The sequence below is a fragment of the Pinus tabuliformis genome, chromosome 6 (genome assembly GCF_031772625.1).
Source record: "Pinus tabuliformis cultivar Carrire ecotype Pingquan chromosome 6, CPIR1, whole genome shotgun sequence".
NCBI lineage: Eukaryota > Viridiplantae > Streptophyta > Pinopsida > Pinales > Pinaceae > Pinus > Pinus tabuliformis.
In genome coordinates this window covers 282,740,964-282,760,511 of record NC_142292.1, presented here as the reverse complement: position 1 = coordinate 282,760,511, position 19,548 = coordinate 282,740,964, and positions in this window count along the sequence as shown.

Sequence of the window (19,548 nt, the reverse complement as noted above, 5' to 3'; positions counted from 1 at the left end):
GACTATCATAGATGTTGTCAAGTTGACAAATTTCTCAAAGGAAAAAGTTATATCAAATCCTCATGAGCATCATCATCTACCATTAGCCACCACTAGTAGTCATATCATGGTTGGTACCTAACCCATGGCTTATCATCATCATATCAAGACTTACTCCTCCAAAGTGATCATCCTCAAATCCCAAATGCCTCTCACTAGGCCAAAATGTTGAGATACTAACTCAGCTAAAAGGCACTTACTCACCCTACCTAGTGATAACTATGGGAAAAGACCTCACTTAAGCCTCCCTCGTTTAGTGATATGGTCTAGATGTTGAAATGCCTCACTCAACCCATCCCTGGCAAGTGATCGGGTCCAAAGGTTGAAAGAACTCACTCAACCCTTCTTTGGTTAGCGATCGGGTCTATATGCTGAAAGACCTCACTCCACCCTTCCCTAGTGTGTGATCAGGTCTAGGACTTAGTCAGCCCTTCATTGTGAGTAATTGGGTCTCCTCACTAAGAGGTACTCACTCAAACCTATTTGGTGAGAACTTTAGGCCTCTCGTACCATTCTCCCTATCATGAGAATGTCCATCCATGTTGGTATGAAATCAACACTCCCTCTCAACGAGAGGGGTAATCTCCAAAAGCCCCATCTTATATCTGAAGTACATGGACTTCTCTCTAGGCAATGGCTTCATCAAAATATTAGTTGTTTTCTCATCAATGGAGATGTGCTAGAACCTTATTTCTCTACATTGTACCATGTCACAGATGTAGTGGTACTTAATCTCAATACGCTTCAAACTTTCATGGAACACAGGATGTTTTGAAAGGTTCACATAGCTTTGATTATCATAGTATATCACCGTCAGTTTCAGCTCTTGGTTGAATAGTCCTGCAAAGAAACTTTCAAAGCCACACTGCTATTGCTCATCCAGTATATCATAGCATATCACATGGTGAAGCATACCCCTGAAGTGCTCTCACTATCAATAGCACTTCCTTCCTAGTCAACATTTGTATACCCTTGAATTTGTACATATTGGTTTGAGACAAATATCAATCCATAGTTCAAGTACCACATATATATCTCAAAATGTGCTTTGTTGCAATCCATTGTGCATGTATCAGTTCCACTTGGAATCGGCTCAATGTGCTCAATCAATCAATCAATCACCGATACATATATGGATCTACAAATCTAAATTCGAAGCCTCTTAACTTCTTCAAGTTAATCACCATGGGAGTAGCCATGGATTTACAATACATTAAGCCAAAGCTATTAAGGATCCCAATAACGTACTTTTCTTGACCAAGGAATACATCACCAGGTTTATGCCATACTTCTAGTCCCAAGTAATAATGCATCAAACTAAGCATTCCTTCATATCATATTCAGAAGCCAACTAATTTTTACACTGAATGATGAGAGGTCTACCACCTGTCAAAAACAAATCATCAAAATATAGCAATAGGACCACAGGTGCATTCTTCACAACCTTAAAATAAAGGTTTGGATCGACATCTCTCATGGTAAATCCTAGTCTCATTAGATAGTTATTCAAGCATACCAAGCTCTTGGAGCTTACTTGAGTCCATACAACGCCTTATTTAACCTGCAAACACGAGATTCTTTTCCATCCACCTCAAATCCTTTAGGTTTCTCTATGTACACCACTTCCTCAATCATGCCATTGAGGAAAGAATTTCACATCCATCCGATGTAAATTCCATCCCAACGAAGCAACAACATAAATAATAGATCTAATAGAGGTCTACCTAGAAACTGGAGAAAAATTCTCATCATAATATTCCCCCCCTTTTTGGGAGAACCCAACAACCATGAATTCTGCCTTGTATTTGTCAATACATCCATCTCCAACATGTTTGATCTTGTATATCCACTTGGAAGTCACCAATGACTTCACTTTTGGCCTTGGCACAATTTATATTAATTTTGAAACATAGGGACAAATTCCCTCCATTGGACAACCTTCCTCATTAAGAAAGACCCCTTCTAGCCCTTGGAAGAATTTAATTCGGTTAAGGAAAATTATATTTTTAATTTGGAATCCCACATGTGCACAAACGGACAGGTCGGCCCTAAGAAGATTCTGGACACCCTTGGATGCCTATAAATACAAGTCAAGTTACCCTCATTTGTAGATCATCAATCATTCTTGTTTCTTTGATTTGGATCGTACAGGTCTGAGGTAGCTCATGAAGATTGGTTCGTACAGGTCCTAAATTGCAGGGCCCAGAGCTCGCACATGTGATTAGATTTTTTGGTTCCCAACCATAGGCACGCAGGCTCATGTGTGTGGTTGGATATTTTCAGCCTCACATACATACACTTTCTCTGTGTTGTTAGAAACTAGGGTTTGATTTTTACAATTGAAAACAGAATTCGACAATTGACCAAAGAGTTCGATAGTTGACCGCAAACTTTGACAATTAACCGCAGGCCTCTGAATCAAGATTTAATTATCAACATTATTGGGTTCAACTCTTGGATGTTGTTTGGTTGATTTTGTTGGATAGTTTTGTGGGTGAATATATGCATTATTGTACTCTCTCTTTGTTAAACATTTTATGAAAATATAATAAGAAGAAAAATTTGAAATGGTTTTCCCCGTAGTGGGTTTTTTCGTGGTCACCAACCAATCCTAACATCTCTATGTGTGAATGCTTTCCTTCTATTATTCCTTTATGCTATGTTGCATTCATGATGATATTGTTCTTTCTATATAATTGCATATGTTGTTGAATAATGTTGTAAAACTAAATATTGTTATGATGTTGTAGAGTGAATTCTATATGTAAATGATGAAATGCAATTATCTTAAGCTAAGAACAATATAGCCCTAAGAAAAATTAACAATTTTCCACACATAATTCTCCATGATGGATTGATATTATTCATTCATGCCTTCCTTCCATACTTGTTGGATAGTTGCTTCTTCATAAGTGGAAGGATCCACATCGATAACATTAGTCATAAGAGTTGCATAGCTAGAAAACCTTTTAGGTCTCTTAATTTCTCTAGATTTTCCATCAAGAGATGCATGCCCTCCAGGTTGTTTCGATGTATATTTAATCCATGTTGGCCTCTTTCTAATATCTGGGACAACAACCAGTTCCATTGGTTCACAAGGCCCATATGGCTCTTCAAGGTATTCTGTAGAACTCAAATGCTCTTCGTTCAAAGCCTCATGCTTTACTTCATCATAGGAACCCATGGATACTTCCTTAGACTTCCAATATACAACTTTACCATCGAAAGTTACATCCCTACTAACCTCAATCCATCATTTCTGTGGAATGTAAATTCTATAGGCCTTTTATGATTCACTGTAAACAAAAAAATATGCCTTATTTCCTAAATATTCTAGCTTGTTCGAACATGAATCTAAACAGGGTAACCAAAGATTCTCATATGTCCAACCTCTTGCTTTCATCTACAAAACTCTTATTCAGGAGTCATATCTTCAAAAAAATTGATGAGGACTTATATTTTGAATGTATAAAGTTGTCAATAATCCTACTCCCCATAAGAACATCAGAAAATATTGATCATGCATCATAACCTTAACAGATTCTTCAATGGACTTATTCTTACATTCTTCCACGCCATTTTGTTGTGGATTATAGGGAACATTCATCTCCCTCTTAATCCCAACTTTGTTACAGAAATCAACAAGTTCTTTTAAGGTTTTCTCTCCTCCATTGTCAGATCTCAAAATCTTGATCTTCTTACATGTCAAGTTCTCCACTCTAGCTTTGAATTCATGAAACTTAGTGAATACTTCATCCTCAGTCCTCATGAAATAGATCCATGTCTTTTGAGACAAGTCATCAATAAATGTCATGTAGTACAATGAACCTTTGAGCTATCTCATAGATATCATACCACATACATCAAATTGAATCAAATATAAGACTTATTTAGATTTATTGTCACCACTTGGAAATGGTTACTTGATGTTCTTTCCAAGTGCATAACCTTTATAGAAACATTCATGATCTATTTATAATTCAGGGACACCTAAAACTATTTGATTCAATTTAGGTAATTCCCTATAATTAAGGTGACCATATCTTCCATGTCATAACTCACTTGAATTGATTTCATCATGTAATAGAGCTTGAGATGGTTGACTCATGAGCCTATACAATATTCCTTCGCAAATCCCAATAACCCTACCATCATCTATGCTAGAGCCCTTGGACCATACAAATACTTTTCCATCCACAAAAGCTACTTTATCTCCATTATCTTCTAAACATGAAATAGAGACTAGATTCTTTTTTCAAACCTAGTACTTATAGAACATTGTTAAGATAAACATTGTTACTATATTCCAGCTCAATGGATTCCTTTTGAACTCCTTTGAATGCATAGTTGTGGTTGTCTCCAAGCTCTACTCTTTGGGATAGCCTATTTTCCATCATGATAGTAATATTCCAATGCACCACTATATACCAACCACACATCATCATCATCTACAATAGAACCTGTTAGATCATAGAAGTAAAAGAAACCTTTGTCACGTTTAGGCTTCTTTGGATGTTCATCTTCAACATCGATTGTGGAAGCATGTTGTTTTTCATTTCTCTTTTTTGTATTAGCCATCTCAGGACAATCCCTTTTATAATGTCCAATTTTTTGACAACCATAACATTGAGTCTGTTAGCGCTTGAAATTTCACCTCAGGCTGAGAAAGGTAAACCTCAAGGCAACATCAAACCACTTAGCCTCGTAGCTAGCCCTACGGGGCGGGAGAGGGCTCTCTCCGGTCTATCTCGGTGAGATCTTCAATGGATGAGATGACCAATAGGGTAACACTGATTTTAGCCTAGTAAACTGATCAAAAAGGTTGATTTGGGGTTTTTAGGGTTTTTAGGGTTTTTGGTGGCAAATTGAGGAATAGCAATTTTGGGTGCGGGGATAGGACACAGTTTCTGCAGGGGGTTCTTTGGGGCGAGGTAGGAGACAGTATTGATGCCTTTGATTGAGGTGAATGATCAGGAATGACAGGTGAGGAGCTAAGGAGAGCAAACAATAACTTTGAATTCTCCTTAGACAGTAGAAAACATTGAAATTAAACAAACTTAAAAGCAGAGCATGACAGTCATGAATTCTTACTTTAACACTTCGTTTGCTTAATATGCAGAAGGAAAAGAAAGGAAATGATTCACATAACACACTAAAAGTACATAGAGAAACACACCATCAATACATGTAACCACAAGAATCCCAAAAAGGACTGCAAAACCCTGGTCTTCCTTAGCCAAAAATTGCAGAGATACAGTGAATAATACAATAATAGCTTCTCCCCCAAGAGTCCAACCATGAAAATGAGAAAGAAAGTACATAATATAGATGATCTAACCTCTTTCCCTACCTCCATGGGTCGAGCTCACTATCCTAGGAGCTGTTTCAACCACTTCTAAACTAAGCACTACAAACTAGGCAGTCAAAACAACTTGCCTCTATAAGCTAGGAAACCAATTCATTCATTTAATATTTACCCTTTTCATGAATGAATCTTCTAAAAGTGTTACATAAGAGTAAAAGTGTCTTAAAAGTACAATAATTACATCAAAGAGAATCATAATTCACCCCAAAAAGTCAAACTGGGTCAAACTGCGTTTTTCTGAGCTGTACAGTGCATTTTGGAAAAATCTGCCTGACGGGTCGCGCGCCTTTGGAGCCACTTTTGGGGCACTTCCAGGTGTCCAAATTGAGCAAGAGTAGGCTTGTTGGAAATTTTTGTGAGTCTACTTTCCAACCCAACTGGAATTTCTGAATTTGGTTGTCATTTGCCCCTCCAAAATTGCAATCTCCCAAGACGGCTTTCTGTGTCTCAAAAATGTGGCAGAAAGTCATTTTTTGCTTATTTTTCGACTTTCTGGAGGCCCAAAACTTCATAAATTCTCAAGTCCATTGATGAGCATATGTAACTTCTCATGAAAAATCTGGAAATGCTGAGTTTTTGCAAAATGGAGTTGCCAAGATGAAGGGTCGCGCGGGGGGTGAGACCCGTTAATGGAGAAAACCTGTAAATTGCCTGAAAAAACCAAAATTTACCCAAAATGTTCAAAATTTCTTGGGATTTGTGCTGTGGCTGAGCTATTTAGTGCCTTGCTCCTTCAAGGAAGCCTCAGCCAAGATGTGGAGGGGATCGGGCCTTTTTCTCCGTTTTTGTGCTTTGGCCAACCGCCTTTGGAGCATCTTCATTTTTGCCTTGCATACGTGCATTCGGGCCCAATAGTGGTTTTTCATGTTCCGGAGCAGGCTCAACTTCTGGTGTTGACTCACGATCATCACTTTGCTCATAGTCGGTTTCGGTTTCTGACATGGCTTCAGGGGCAAAGTGGCTGAAATGTACTGTTGCTTCTGCTTGGTAAAATGCTGATTAAAATGTTGTTTCAAGGGAACAAGGAGCACGGGGGGAATGTTAGGGGAGGGACACTTTAAAGGGAAAATGGGAATAAATATATAAAACAGGGATTTTAGGGAAAAATCATAGCAAAATCATTGCATATGCATCATTATACAATTTGATTTACATGGATGTTATGGGAGGTAGGGTTAGGGTTTTAATTTTTTGATTTCTTAGGGAAAAGGGGTAGGGTTTAGGGCTCTTAACAAATTTGGAAGGGAAATTTACATACAATGACAAGGAATATGTAATGGGAGGTGGAAAAAATGAGAACAATGGGATACCTCAAAACAGCATAATAAACCCTAGCAATTTGACAACTTCAAGCCAAAAACACAATGGAGACTTTCACTTACAAATGCACACCTTTAAAAATACAATTATGACCTCCTTGAACTGTAGCAAGCAATAATTTTTTATGATTGAGGGCCTACCTTGCACAATTTAGCAATTTGTGGCTCCTTGGTAAATTTACTGGCAGTTTTGCAATGAGGGCGCTGACGGGTCGCGCACCTCACCCAACGGGTCGCGCACCTCTGACGGGTCGCGCCCGTTATAATTTTGCACTGTCAGAGGGCGCCTGACGGGTCGCGCGCCTCTGACGGGTCGCGCGCCTGGTCGCGCGCCTGGTCGGTCGCGCGCCTGTCCAGCTCTCAACTCCGGCCAATTTCTCACCCAATCTCTCTTGCAAGTGACTTAGATGCACAATGAAGGTCTATGGAGGGAGATTGGGCTCTTATAACTTTGATTTGAATTAATTTCATGCTCAAACCCACTTTATAATGTTTCTCTTTGACACTTTATCAAATTGATTTTTCTTGGTTTCCTTTGTCCTGAAATTGACTGATTTAATGCTTTTGCTTGACACTTTTTGCAGGGATATCATCTGAGGGATCTTGGCAAGGGAGCCAGGGTTTCATACTGTCCTTGGAAGCTTTTTGAAATTTCATCACTTTTTACAAAAATTTGAAAAATGACCTTGGCTTTAAAAACAGGGTTTTTAAATCCAAGGTGAAAATTAACTGTACAAGATAGAAATTTGCGAAGAAACACCTTTAAAACCATCCCTTTGGCTTGCTGAGCACTTACTGACCTTCAGAGACATGACCTTGTAAACCATTTTGACCAAAACCCTAGACCTAGGAATTTGACCTCAAGACAAGACAAGATAAGCTTGAAAGTGACTAAGGACTGAAATGACCTGATCCAGCAATGCCAAGAGGGGGACAAAGACACCAGCTCCTCCATCAGGGTTATGGCATGCCTAATGGGATGCAAAAATTGACACTGATGAGACACCTATTTATGCAAATGCAAAGAGCTTTGATCGCTGATGGAGGGCGATAAGACCGACTCTAATAGAGTCTTTGACATATCCTTATCCTGTTGGGGAGGAGGTGATCTTCTTCCTGACTACTTATGTTAAAATCCAAACTTCTTCTTTCCTTTATTATTGAAATGAGTTGCAAATGCTTGAGAGGCTTCTTATTTTTTATCTCTTGATATAAGCCTTAATTCTTCTTGAGCACATGAGGTCCATATATGTTCAAACAAAGGAGATTCCTTCAAGTTGCTTATACCTGCTACAAATATATCCCATGATCTAGGAAGACCATTGAGTGTTATAGCCACAATTTTGTTCTCATAAATAGATTCTACAATTGCTTGAATTTGGTCTTTTATTTGTGAAATACTTATGAAATATGAAGCCATGGTGTCATCATTCGTCATCTTTACATCACAAATCTCATTCTTCAAACTCATGTTTTGACCAACATTCTTGATAGTAAATAGATTAGTTATGGAACCATACAACCTTTCCTCTCACAATATCCAAAACTTTGTTCTTTGCAAGGATAATATCAATTCTAAGATTCCAAGCTCTAAAGTTTGAGGCTTCTTCCAACTTGTTCTCAAATTTCATAGTAGAAGTCATGGATGCAAATCGACAAGAAGGAATTTAACAATGGTGATCTCAATGTATAGTTTATTCAAAGGTTATCTCCATGTTCCTTCCTTCACCAAAGCTCTAATACCATGTTGATTTTCTAAGTGAAACTAAAAGACTAGCATAATATTATATAAAATTGGTAATTAATTTTGATGTTGATATTCTTTTAATTATGCCAATATATAATTTTGTGAGTATACTTCATAAATTCAACCATAAAATAATAGTAGAACAGTAGAGATCATAATGCATAAAGAGAAGACAAGATTTACCCTGGGAAAACCCACAAGGGAAAAACCCAGGAACCTTTTCAATATTTAAATTATTTTATTCAACAAGAGACACACCTAGACGTAATAATCATCAACTAGGTAACACCTTGTCAAATCCTCCAAGGCAAGCCTCCCAATCTGATCTAGCACATCGTTGATCTTCCTAGAATTTCATCCCTCTTGCAACTGCCAGAATCCAAAAATTTCGGCCCATACGAGCTTCTCAGCAAATTTGGGTTGTGCAACAGAAACTGCCCAAAAATATGTCAATTGTAGAGAGAGAGATATTTTATCCACACATGTGAGCTTGATAGATAGAGAAGATATCTAATTCATTCTTCTTGTCCTTTTTTATATTCACTAGGATTACTATAAATTGTCTTCTTGAGAAGTTGTGAATTGGTGCCTTTAGAGGGAGGTTGAGATGCCTCTATATAGTTTTCTTCCTGGGCTCACTTGACTTGGAGGGAGACCGACTTGACGAAGAAAAGATAGATCAACGCCTTAGAATTCAGCCTCTTCGAGGGGGCAACCTCCTTTACATTACATAAATGAACAATTCTTGGATGATACAAATGAAAAGACATCCTTTCTATATATAGGAGTCTAAGGGGTCATAACATAATCAGAGCCGACATAATAATAATAATGTAAGGGCATAATAATAACAATAGGGCACTACATGGGTACATCAATATAATAAGTGGGTTGTACTAATAACAATAAGGGGTTACACTAGTAGTATAGGGGCCTAACATGCCCCTCTCCTTCAAAAAGCGTTGTCCTCAACGCTTGAGTAGTTCTTGATGCTTCTGTATAAAATTCTTGTCCTCCCATGTGGAATCTTTAGCAGGTAAGTTCTTCCACTTGATGAGATACTCTGAAATTTATCGATTTCGTAGCTGTCAAGTTCTTGTTTCTATGACTGCTCCAGGTTCCAATATGATTTTTCCTTCCTCTTCAATTTCTGGCAATATTGTTTGAATTGGGATCTTTTGCAAATTTTGAATAAGTGGCCATACTTCTTCGTCCTTCTTCCATTCATCCCTTGCTTCATTTATCCAATCTGGTTGGATAATAGAAATAGCACAAAACAATGCTTCCACATCCTCATCCTTTCTTGAGAGTGCATCTGCCACCACATTTTGCTTCCCTTTTTTGTAGATGATTTCAAAGTCATAACCCAACATCTTTATGACCCACTTTTGTTTCTCTTCAGAGGATAATCTTTGCTCTAAAAAGTATTTAAGGCTATCATGATCTGTTTTTACCTTGAAGTGTCTTCCCATTAGGTAGGGTCACCATTTCTTAAGTGCATGGAGTATTGCCAACATTTCCTTCTCATAAATAGCTTTGCTTAAAAACTTTCCCTTGATTGGATGACTTTCAAAAGAAATGGGTCTTTCATCTTGCATTAGAACAGCACCAATTCCATTTCCTGAAGCATCACATTCCACAATAAAGGTTTTTGTGAAGTCTGGTGTAGCTAAGACCGGTGCTTGGCACATTGCCTCTTTAAGATGTTCAAAGGCCTTTGTTGCTTCCGAAGTCCATGAAAATGCATCTTTCTTCAATAATGTTGTTAGAGGTGCTGCTATTCTCCCATAATTCTTAACAAACTTGCGATAATACCCTGTCAACCTGAGAAATCCTCGCAGATGCTTTATGGATGTGGGGATTTTCCATTCCTTAATGGCTTTAATTTTTCTAGGGTCTACCTGAACTCCTTCATGAGATACAATATGACCCAGATATTCCACCTCCTGGACTCCAAAGAAACATTTGGATCTTTTTGCATATAATTGTTTCTCCTCCAGTAGTTGTAGCACCCTGTCAACATGTTCAACATGATCCTTCCAAGACTTGCTGTAGATTAGTATATCATAAAAAAATACTAACACAAATTTTCTAAGGAATGGTTTGAAAATTGAATTCATCAAACCTTGAAATGTTGAAGGTGCATTGGTAAGGCCAAAAGGCATGACCAAAAATTCATAGTGACCCTCATGAGTTCTAAATGTTGTTTTCGGAATGTCTTTAGTCTTCATTCTGATTTGATGATATCCTGAATGAATATCCAACTTGGTGAAGTAAATTGATCCATGCAATTCATCAAGTAATTCATCAATGACAGGAATGGGGAACTTATATTTAATAGTGAGCTTGTTGAGCTCCCTATAATCCGGACACATGCGCCATGATCCATCCTTCTTGTGCACCAATACTACTGGAGCAGAGAAAGAAGTTTGACTCGATTGAATTATACCAGCCTCTAGCATTTCTGCAACCATACGTTCAATTTCACTCTTTTGGACATAGGGATATCTATGCGGCCTGATGTTTGGAGGAACACTTCCTGGAATCAGATGAATAGCATGATCATGATCACGCATAGGTGGGAGACTTTTGGGAGTCTCAAATACCTTGGAATGATTGTCCAAGACTTTCTGGAGATCTGGAGAAATAGATGATTCTGATGTGGAAACATCTAGCGAACATAATTGTGCAATTACACCTCTTTGTTCCTTTTTTAGAAGCTTTGTCATACCATTAGAGCTGATTATCTTTCATGGTTTCCATGCAATACCCCTTAATTCAACTTCCTTTCCTTCCGTAGAAAATTTGATGAAAAGTTCTTGAAAATTAAAAGCTATTGTACCCAAGGATTGTAGCCATTGGACTCCTAGTACAACATCAGCACCTCCCGTTGGAATGGAAAGCATTGGGCTAGTCAATACATATTCTCCCATGGATAGCTTGATATTATGGCACTTTCCAGAGCAATTTATTGTTCCTCCATTTGCAATCATCACTTGACACTGTGGTGCTGGATAAAGGAAGCAATTCAATTCTTTTGCTACCTTACAATGAATAAAATTGTGGGTGCTTCCTGAATCAATCAACACTATTACCTTTTTCTTCTTGATTTGTCCTTCTATCTTGATGGTTTGAGGAGTGGTAATTTCCGCTAATGCATTACAAGATATGGTCGGATTTATTTGTTCTTCATCTAGGCTTTGTTCCTGGAGTATATCCTCTTCTTTTGACCTTTCTTGCTCCTTTTCTTCTTCTTCTTCACAATCTATGTAGAATAATTTCTTTTCAGCACACTTATGACCTTTAGTGTATTTGCTATCACAACTGTAACAAAGCCCTTTTGCTCTTTTTTCTTCCAATTGTTGTAGTGTCAACCTTATAGGTTGTGGAAGACTAGGGGCAACAACACTTTCGTCTTTATAGTTGTGAGTGGTATGCTTCATGGTTTCCATAATTTTGCTTCCATTTTTCTTGCTAACCTGAATGCCTTCTCTAATGAATCAGGTTCCCAAAGGCGAACATCATGTTGGATATTATCCTTTAAAGACCCTATGAACACATCAATCATATGCTCCTTTGGAATATCTTTTACCCTTATGTTCAATTTTTGGAACTCCTCAATGTGCTCCATTATTGAACCCTTTTGTTTGAGACTTATCAATTGGCTAAAAAAAGTGTTGCTTTTTGTATCCTCATAATGTGCTATCAATTCTTCTATAAAAATTGCCCAAGTGATAAATTGTTTACGAGAGCAAAGCCATTAATACCATACAAACTGATTTGGTTCCAAATATAAAGTTGCCATATGTACCTTTTGTGTGTTTTTCACATTATTTAGATCGAAGAATTGCTCCATCTGTAATATCCATGTGGCAGGATCCTTGCCATCAAACTTCCTCATATCGATTTTTGGAATATGGTGAGTCTTCGATCCAACATTAGAGTCTATGGAATCATGATTAACATTTCTTTTGTTCTCATCATGAGTTTCCTTTAGTACCCTTTCACCATTAGTGACCATTTCTTGTAGCAACTTATTCATATTTATCTTCAATTCTTCCATCTTATCATCCATGCCATCAATTTTAGCGTCCATGCCATTCACCTTAGCTTCCATGCCATCCATCTTAGCTTCTACGCCTTTCTTTAAAAAATCCATCTTAGCTTCTACACCTTTCTTTAAACCATCCATCTTAGCTTCTACATCTTTCCTTAAACCATCCCTCTTAGATTCTGTTGCTTTTTGTGCAAGTGACACTTGTTGCACTTGTTCTTGTAATTTTTATATATCATATAGCATTTCTTCTTCTTCTTCATGAGTCATGCTAGATCTTTCAGGTTCCTTACTAGGTATTTGCATTTTCTTTCCTTGGGGCATCAGTTACCGATAATAATGCTCTACTATGCCCTTTGAATTCCTTCAAAATAAATTTTCAAACCAAGCTTAAGTAAAAATTTAAAAAATCTACACACATTTTTTCACTTTGTACGAGCTCGATATTGCCTCTGATGTATCTCTATACTTTCCAATCATCTAGTTTTGAATTTGTGACCTGCAGTAGCCCTCTGTGTCCTCTTTCCAATGCCACAAGTCTGACCCAAATTGGATTCTCCAAGGAAGAGTTATGCGCAATCTCCCATAGTGACTTGATTATAGACTAGTTCAGTAGAGCGAACTTGTATGACGTGCCACGAGTCACTGTTTCAACCTTTGGATCTTGAAAATGCATACAAGAAACTACAGTCCGTCCTCTTTCTGTACCTTCTTACGAAATTTTAATCCAATCCCCATAGAGAAAGTTATGACGATTTTCCCCAGGTCACCTGTTTGGAATGTAATTCAGGAGTCTGCAAAAAGACCAACGTCCTCAGATCATATCTCCGCAAATATAGTGCGAAAAGCTCTAAAATTCGGACCCAATGTTCAGTGAAATTTCTTCTCAAATGGGTTTTTTTTGTAACTTCTAAAATATCGCAGAAAAAAAGTTATAGCGAAAATTCCACGATGACCTGTTTGGAGCAGCGAAACCCTACAATCCAAAGCTCTGATACCAAATGTTATGAAACCAACTCAAGAAAAGATAGATCAACGCCTTAGAATTCAGCCTCTTCGAGGGAGCAACCTCCTTTACATTACATAAATGAACAATTCTTGGATGATACAAATGAAAAGACATCCTTTCTATATATAGGAGTCTAAGGGGTCATAACATAATCAGAGCCGACATAACAATAATAATGTAAAGGCATAATAATAACGATAGGGCACTACATGGGTACATCAATATAATAAGTGGGTTGTACTAATAACAGTAAGGGGTTACACTAGTAGTATAGGGGCCTAACAGGTTTATTCAAAGGTTATCTCCATGTTCCTTCCTTCACCGAAGCTCTAATACCATGTTGATTTTCTAAGTGAAACTAAGAGACTAACACAATATTATATAAAATTGGTAATTAATTTTGATGTTGATATTCTTTTAATTATGCCAATATATAATTTTGTGAGTATACTTCATAAATTCAACCATAAAATAATAGTAGAACAGTAAAGATCATAATGCATAAAGAGAAGACAAGATTTACCCTGGGAAAACCCACAAGGGAAAAACCCAGGAACCTTTTCAATATTTAAATTATTTTATTCAACAAGAGACACACCTAGACGTAATAATCATCAACTAGGTAACACCTTGTCAAATCCTCCAAGGCAAGCCTCCCAATCTGATCTAGCACATCGTTGATCTGCCTAGAATTTCATCCCTCTTGCAATTGCCAGAATCCAAAAATTTCGGCCCCTACGAGCTTCTCAGCAAATTTGGGTTGTGCAACAGAAACTGCCCAAAAATATGTCAATTGTAGAGAGAGAGATATTTTATCCACACATGTGAGCTTGATAGATAGAGAAGATATCTAATTCATTCTTCTTGTCCTTTTTTATATTCACTAGGATTACTATAAATTGTCTTCTTGAGAAGTTGTGAATTGGTGCCTTTAGAGGGAGGTTGAGATGCCTTTATATAGTGTTCTTCCTAGGCTGACTTGACTTGGAGGGAGACCGACTTGACGAACTTGGAGACAAAAATTCAAATTTTCTTCTTTCAAAAGTCCAAATGGGATTTGACTCAAAATATAATTTTCTTTTGACTCCAACATTTAAAATATGCTTTACATAATAAATATAAATACATAAAGTGCAAAAATATACATTATGAAGATTGACCATAGTTACAAAATTCAACACAAACAAGTCATGATTTGATTTTCATAAATAAATCTAAAGGTAGGAACTTTTAATCCCTTTCACTCTGGCTTAACCTCCTCCTTTTCTACTATTAAAAATGGTTTTGAAATGCCTCTAAACTTTGCTTTAGATACTCATTTCAAACCTCATCAAAACAAGAATAGTTCAGTACTTCAACTTGTAAGAATTTACAGGGTAAGTTCCTCAGAAAGAATACCAAAAGGACACCGCTCACAACCAGATCTCAAATCAATACACCAGTATTTTTGACGTGGTTAAAACCCTCAGAGTGCAAGGAGGGAAACAGTCCACGGCCTGTCCCAACGTGGGTACAGACAATTTATTAATCAAAGAATGAAAATTTACATAAGCTTCTCTCATGCACGGATTACCCGAACAATGACCCTCCATGCGCTTTAAATAGAACTCATGGACCAATCGGGTGTCAAGCCACGGATCAAGTGTCGGTAATACCGAGGTGAGAGTGAACCGTCGGATCACTACATATCGTGACCGTCGGATTGTAAGTTACAAAATGTACAACGGTAAAGAAACACACTTTACCTAACTCTAACCTAACTCTATGCTAGACCAAGTTGAACTTAACTATATCCTATGTGTCGGAATATCCTAACATCCCCCCTTAAGAACAACTTGGGATAGGATTGAAGGATTTACAAATATGACACAATAGGAGAAGGAAGGAGGCACTAGAGCCTATCCCCCCTTAGTGACAACTTCCTGAACTCCAAGCATATATCGAAGTTTAGTGAACTTCGCCTCTGTGAGAGCCTTTGTGAAGATGTCTGCAACCTGATCATCCGTTGGACAATATTGCACTTCAAGAGCATGGTCATGAATGAGCTTTCTGATGAAGTGCATGTGTAGTTCAATGTGTTTGCTGCGCTGATGCTGGACTGGATCTTTGCATAGCTGAATGGCACTTTGATTATCACACCAAAGTGTGGTTGGATGCTGCTGCTCAAAGCCAAATTCGGATAGGATCTGACGAAGCCACAAGGCTTCCTTACTAGCTTCCACGGCACCACGATACTCTGCTTCTGCTGACGAAAGAGAAATGGCAGCCTGTTTCTTACAAGCCCATGTAATAGGTCCTGAACCAAGAGTGAAGACATAACCGGCAGTAGACTTCCGATCATCAAGGTCACCAGCCCAATCAGAATCAGTGAAACCAACTAACAGAGGAGCTGCTTTGGCACTGTAATGAATCCCAAACTGTACTGTACCTCGAACATAACGAAGTATTCTTTTAGCTGCTTTCCAATGACTTTCACGGGGGTTTTGCATAAAACGAGCAACAAGGCCAACAGCAAAGGAAAGATCAGGACGAGTATGGGTTAAATACAAGAGTTTTCCGACAAGTTGATGGTATAAGGTAGCATCAACTTCAGGAGAAGTACAAGAGACTGAAAGTTTGACTCCAGACTGAAAGGGAGAAGGGGCTGGCTTACAGTCTTCCATGTGAAAATGACGAAGAATATCACAAGCATACTTGGACTGGGAAAGGAAAATACCTTCTTGGGATTGCAAGACTTGAAGACCGAGAAAATAGTGTAAGTGTCCTAAGTCTGTCATTTCAAATTTCTTTTTAAGGCTGGACTTCACATGGTTTATAAGGTTGGGATCACTACCAGTAAGAATAAGATCATCAACATAAAGAACAAGGATGATAAGAGAGTTGCCCACTTTCTTGGTGTAGACAGTATTGTCAGAATGACACCTAGAAAAGCCAGATTCTAAAAGAAAGCTATCCATTTTGGCATACCAAGCCCGAGGAGCTTGCTTGAGGCCATAAAGGGATTTCTTAAGTCGACAAACGAGGCTGGAGTCTGTTTGTATGAAGCCAATGGGTTGTTCCATATAGATTTCTTCCTGCAAGTCCCCATGCAAGAAGGCAGATTTAACATCCATTTGATGGACTTCCCATTTTAAAGAGGCAGCAAGGGAAAGAACAAGGCGGATAGAGTTCATTTTGGCAACTGGAGAGAAGGTTTCAGTGTAGTCAATGCCTTCAACCTGTGAAAAGCCCTTAGCAACTAGACGAGCCTTATGTTTATCAACTTTCCCATCTGGTCCATACTTGGTTCTGTAAACCCATTTGCATCTAACAAGTTTGCGTCCCTTTGGTAGAGGAACAAGATCCCATGTATCATTTGTCATCAATGAATGATATTCTTCATTCATAGCTGCTTCCCAATGTGGATGGCCTGAAGCTTCTGCAAAAGTGTCAGGATCATGATTTACTGGAGCTTGAGCCAGTAAAGAAGAGGCTCTTTCAAACTGAGAACGTGTACGTCGCTGATCTGTAGGATCACCGGCAAGATCACCTGCTGCATCCCGAGTAGCACGGACCCATCTTGGAAGTTGAGGATCCTGAGAAGGTGGGGGAGGATTATCATCCTCGCTTTCATCATCAGAAGAAGAAATGTTTTCAAAGATAGAAGAGATAGGAAGAGGTGGCACATCCGCCGGACTAGGCTCGCAGGCCGATTTATTTTCATCAAATTTTACATCTCTTCTAATGATAACATTTTTGGACTTAAATGGAATAAGTCTATAACCTTTTACATCTTCAGAATATCCAACAAAAGTACATTTCTCACTCTTAGGTTCTAAAGCTTTATGCTTTTCATCTGGAATATGGGCCCATGCTTCACTTCCAAACACACGAAAGTGACTTACATCTGGTTTAATGGAACTCCAAGCTTCTTCTGGAGTGATATTCTCTAGAACCTTAGTAGGAGTGCGATTGATTATATAATTTGCACAATTAATTGCTTCGGCCCAAAAACTAAGACTGAGTCCTTTAGATTGCAGCATACAATTAGCCATTTCCTTTAAGGTGCGATTTTTCCTTTCAGCTACACCATTTTGTTGTGGAGTGTATGGAACAGTATGTTGCATTTGAATTCCATTTTCGGTGCAAAAGTTGATGAATGCGTTTTTAACATATTCTCCACCATTATCAGTTCTTAGCTTAAGAATTTGATGTCCAGATTGTTTTTCAACAAATGCTTTGAAGGCCAAAAAAGTGCTAAATACTTCGCTCTTGAGTTTTAAGAAGTATACCCAAGTGCGTCTAGAGAAATCATCAATGAAAGTTAAGAAGTACTTGCAGCCAGAGAATGAAGCAACAGGAAGAGGACCACATAAATCACTGTGCACAAGCTGTAAAGGGGCTGAGGCGTGCCAAGAGGCACGTTTGTCAAAACTGTCCCGATGATGTTTTCCGAGTACACATCCGGAACAAACACCATCTTTGCAAGATACCATAGGAAGACCTGTCACCATATTTTCTTTACATAGATGCTGAAGGGAGCGATAGTTTAAGTGACCAAACCGCTCATGCCAAAGTTTGCTCACTTCATCATTATGAGCAACAAACACTGAGGGAAGATGGGATGACCCAAAGTTGTGAAACTTATACAACCTTTTGGAATCATCAGCAAGACCAGTAGCTAGAATCTGTTTAGGATCTTTTAGATCCTTGATTACAACATCATGAGGTGAAAATTCAACAATTTTACCTTCACCTGAATGAGTTATCTGATAGACAGATAGAAGGTTGCAGGATAAGTTTGGAACACATAATACATCATTGAACTGACCATTGTCTAGATGAACAGTTCCAGTCCCTACAACATTAAGAGATCTATCATCACCAACATATATATTTTTGGTGTTACAATCATTTAAAGAAGAAAACATGGCTTGGTTTTTGGCCATGTGACAAGAGGCTCCAGAATCAATGAGCCACTCATGAGAATGAGAAGAAGAAGAAGATACATTTAATGCATAACCAGACTGAGATGATTGACGATGACATGCAGAAAGTGCCGTTCCGGAAGTTGAAGTTGAAGTAGGCTCCAGATGGATGTTATGTTTCTTCATTGCGGCTTCCAAGGCTTCCATCTTCTTAAAGCATTTAGATTCTAAGTGGCCATCTCGATTACAAAAGTTACAATGTCTGTCAGTCCTCTTCCATTTGTTTTTATTGGTCTTGTCATTTTGCTGAAATGATCTTTCATCTTGAGGCTGAGTTGGTTTAGGACCATTCCTTTGAGGATAAGACTTCTTAGGATTCTTTGAATTTGGTTGCTGCTGGGCGGCTAACGCTTTCGAGGAAGAGTTTCCAAGATTAAGAAGACCAAGGTGTAAGAGTTTTTCTTGTTCTCTTATTAAGGAATCACAAAAGGAGTCAAAGGAAGGGGTTTGTAGTCTTTGCCTTGACAAATGAAAGCTTCCCTTGTAGAATGGAAAGTGGAAACAAATACAGAGTAGGCTGGTCCCAACTTAGTAAGGATGGAATAAATAAGGTTACCATCTTCTTTCTTAACTTTAACACCTTCCAAGAGATATCTAAGGGTCTTGAATTTGGACAAGAAATCTTCAATGCAAGAAAAATTATTAGGATCCAAAGTAAGCAACTCATTCTCAAGTTGATGGGCTCTAATTTCATTTTTAATCCCAAAAACTTTAGCAAGTTTTTCTAATGCTTCATGAGGAGTTTCAATTTCTGCAATGTGGAATCTAAGATCAGGAGAAACAGACATTCCTATCAAACCACGTGCTTGATCTTGTCTATTTTCCCATTTTTCGGCCTTGTCTTCATCTTTGGGTTTCTTCTCTTGGTCTGTGGCTATTCTGAAGAGACCTTTACTTCTAAGTAAATCTCCCATGTAGGCTACCCATTGGAAGTAGTTAGTGCTGTCAAGAATGACTTGGCATGGACTTTCCATTTTTTGAAAAAAAATCCTGAAGCTGAAGATGCTGAAAGTAAGTGGTCCAATGGATAGATCTCGAAAAAATAGGC